Genomic DNA, 4,489 nt, shown 5'->3' with positions numbered 1-4,489 from the left:
AACCTTTTAGGAGATCACACGCAGGGTTGCTAGAGGTCGACGCCAAGCTTGCGCGGGACTGATTGAGCAAATGAATTGCAATGTTTTTTTTAAAGTAATGCTTGTGGTTGTTGAAATTTCGATGAACACGAGCACTTTAAAAAAAAAAAAAATGAAATTTCATTAGTAATGCCTTCTCCGTCGAAAACAAATGTAAAATTATCGTCGGAATTTCGACGAATTCGGGCATTTTTTCAAAAAAAAATCAAATTTGGTAACAATATACCTTCTTCGTCGGAAACCTCTGTCGGAATTTTAGGCCAAATGTATTAGTTTAAGCCTATTGGGGCAGTTGTAAAACAAAATCAGAAGTCCACTCTGTCTTTGTTTGCAAGTGGCCTATTGTACAAGCACTACACATAAAGTGCCAAAATAATCATTTTGGGGAGGGGGGAGGGGGTGCGGGTACTTTGATTGAGTGAATTTGGGGGGAGGGGGGGTGTCTCTTGTGTTTATGTTCTCTTGTGTTCTTTCATTTTGCTGGTATGGGTTCTCCTAAGTTTCCTCTCTTAACTCCACATAATTATGCTACTTGGAAAATTGATGCATGGAGTAAACTAATAGAAAAAGGATTAACTCATTACATTGATGAAACTATTGTTGCTCCTGCTGATCCTAAGGCTGATCCCAATGGTCACTTGGATTGGCTCACTAAGAACATTATGTCAATTGGTACCTTAAAAAAAGGTATGTATCAAAAGATCTCATCTTTCATATTGAAAAACGTACTTTAATTAAGGATGTTTGGCAAAAGTTTCAAGACTTGTATGGTCAAGTTGATGAGATTAGGGGATATTAAATTGATAGTGATCTCACCATGTTAGATCCCAAGAAATTTGATACAATACAAGATTATGTCTCTAAGGCAAAAGAGTTGAGGGCACAACTCAAGGATTGTGGCATTGATAAGAAGGATACTCAATTGATCTTCAATTTGATGGGCAAGCTTCCACAAGAATATGCAACATTTATTTCTAGTTTCCAAACCCATAGGATGACAATGGGTTCAAGCTACACAATGCCTACATTTGATGCTTTCACCGACATGTTGATGATGGAACAAACTAAGTTGATAAGCATGGACATTCTTAATACTTCTAAGTCTCAAGCATATGTAGCAACTCAAGGGAACAAAGGAAATCAAGGAAAGGATAACTTAAACAAGAAGAAAGGACAATCAAAGCCTAAGGACAAAGCACCACCTTCTCCACAACAAGGAGATTCATCCTCTTCCAAGAAGGACAATTCACCAAAGAAGGAGAGACCTACTTGTGCCTATTGTAAAAAGGTTGGTCATGAGGAGCGTTGTTTCCATTATAAGAAGATTGATGAGCTCCTCCATATCCTCAAAAAGAACAACATTGATTTGCCTAATGCCTACAAGAAGGAGGATTCGTCACCTTCCACTTCCTCACCATCCAAGGGGAAAGGGCAAGCATTTATGGCAGCAACAAGTGGGAATAATCACTCTTTTGGGACAAGAAAAACACAAGCTCTTTGTGCTACTACAAGTCATGATTCAGGGGCTTCTCATCATATGGCATCTTTGTAATCTGTGTTCTCTTCATTTGAGCCTTGCACCATGCCACAAATTTTGATGGGCAATCATACATACATGGATGTGATTGGGAAAATATCTATTGCCATTGGGGATAACTCCTTCAATGATGTGTTGTGTGTACCCCAATTGACAAACAATCTTCTTTCCATCTATCAAATCACACATGGGCCAACAAAGAAAACCATGGAGTTCACACCTGAGTCAGTTATCATTAGATACTTGGAGAGTAGAGCTATCATTGTGATTGAGGTTGTGGATCATGCATCTCAGTTATATTCCTTTTCAGATTTTGTTCCTATTGATGAGGATGATTTTACATATGATGATCACACTTCTTGTGATGATTCAGATTTTAAGGAGAACTTTGGGTACTTGAACTTGGGGATTCTCACATGTGACCTCATTCTTGAGCCTTGCATTTCATCTCCTCCTATTGATATCACATAGCCTATTGCACCTGATGATGCAAATGATGCGACAGTTAGGCCTTCTTGTGATTCAGTGCAGCAGGATATATCTTGTCTTCAGCTTCAGTTCATTGGGATGAGTACTTGATAGACATTGCAGGTTTGTTTTTGGAGTCCTACATTGTAGATTTGGGAGACATCATTGATGATATTCATCTTCTCTTTGATGAAGATGATCCTTCTTCGATTATTGTGAGGGAACAATCTAACCCTCTTGTTCATTATCTACATGATCATTCTTTCGAGGTTGACATGATTGTTGATTCTTATGTACAACAGTTGGAGGAGGTCTATTTATCCTTAGAGGAGACATGTGAGTCTTTGGATCATGTTCTACATTCATCTCCACTAGATCTTGGAGTGCCTTTTTCAGTAGTGTGGATTAGTACACCAACTTTGGAGGGGGTAACTTTTGACATCGACATGGGGACACTTGAGGAGTTTTTAGAGGTTCCTTTCATCATGAGTATTTTTCCTTCATCTTCCCTTCATGATTGGGGAGACTTCATGGATACACTTTTGGTTTTGCTTCTTCCTAAGGGGAGGAACGCTGTTTGACGATTGTGGGGTAGTTTCTTCATTCAGTTTCGAGCTTCTACCATTGGTGCAGATTCCACATTGAGGGGGGGCTACCTAGTCTCTCTCCTTTCTCTTCTTCTCTCATATGGGGGGTACATTTTCCTCACATGGGGTTTGGTCCTTCACATACTTCTTTGACAATTCTTTGTATTGTTTTCATCTCTCTTTTTGGGGGAGGGTTTTTTCCCATTGGGTTTTTCTATTTCCCCTCTTTTATGAGAGATTGCATTTGCATTTGTACATGGGTACCTAACATGGCCTTGTAGTTGGGACCCATCTTGCATTGTTTAGTTGCATTGTAGACTTAAGTGCATTCCCCTAAGTTGCACTTAAGGGGAGGTGTTGGTGTAATTATTTATTCATGTTGGATATAATTATACTTTACTTAAGTTTACTTAGGTACATGCACCACATTGTAGTTTGCACATGAGACACTTAGGGAGATGTAAATACATTGGGAGTGTGTATGTAGGAGAAATTCCACCTTTTATGGTGTGATCTTGTTGTTACTTTATCATATCCACTTATTGTGGAGTGATAATTCCACCTTCGGTGGGTGATCCACCTCATGTGAAATATTTTACTATTTCACCTACCTACCCTTGCATCTCATTGAGCCACATGTAATCATTGTGTGCTCTCTTGTCTCTTAGCATTGCCTGTATAAGCAGACTCATTATACATTGTATGTAATTATGATGATCCAATTGATCTTTTTTGCATCTTGATAGGAATACAGTTTATTCTTGTCACATATTTTATCTCTCGTCATTTTTCTATCTATTGGTCTCTTTGATCTTGGTTGCTTCAAGCATAATCTCACAGTAAGGTTGCGAGTCTCCAACAAAACTAACTCCCTCCACTTATCCTCTGGTTGGTCTTACTTTTATTTCTATGCATATTCCTTCCTTGTGAAAAGCTATGGGTGTTGAAGAGCACACCAGGGTCTCTCTGCTCATTCGAGCTCTCAAACATAATGGCTTTGTTGATACTTTCCACATTGTTGTTCACCAAATGTTTATGTCATGGATTGTCTTCACCTTCATTAGTTATTATCCAAACAGATAAAATATATGAATCAAGATAAATGTCTTTGGAAAAAAATTAACAATGTTGGAGTATTATAAATATTAACAACTCACTCTAATATTTCTTTACATTTTGTTACCTTTAAATGTTGTCTCTTTGCATCATCTTCCTTGTGGGCTTAAGCAGCAGTTGAACACTCACACAGACGTGGGCTTAAACAACAAATTAACCACTTACAATTTTATGCACAAACACTCTAAATTCGAACAGTGCGGGAATAAGTTCTATTTGAATTTTGAATTCACCAAATATTGGCGGGATTTTAATTGTACACAGGAAGGACAACCGGAAACGGAAACGACAGACCAAAAACGGAAAATGATAAATCACTCGGGTTAAGAAAGTATTGAGTTAAGGAGGGCTCACATAGCTACCTAAGCGCAATCAACGCTTAGAGTGTGTTGGTTAAGCCAGGCCCTACTAGAAACCCATGTCTATGCAACACCCATAATGTACCATTGATAGTATTTTTTTAATTAATTAATAATTAAAATATAACAAATGTTTGTTTTTCAATTAATTATAAAATCCAGTCAATTGTACAATCTGGGTGATGGATAGACGTTGCCCTACTAGAGAGGGACTCAAGCAAGAGTGCTATGTGAAATCATTCCAGCCAAAGTCATCATAGAACAACCCCTCCCTGTAAGACTAAAAGGAGCAATAAATGTGGATGGAGAAGTAACCACCCCACCAACAACTTCATGCAAAACTTTAACAACTCCATCTACAAAGCATAAAAAATCCTCCAACA

Source organism: Cryptomeria japonica, chromosome 2, assembly GCF_030272615.1.
Source record: "Cryptomeria japonica chromosome 2, Sugi_1.0, whole genome shotgun sequence".
Classification (NCBI taxonomy): domain Eukaryota; kingdom Viridiplantae; phylum Streptophyta; class Pinopsida; order Cupressales; family Cupressaceae; genus Cryptomeria; species Cryptomeria japonica.
This window is presented reverse-complemented; position numbering follows the sequence as displayed.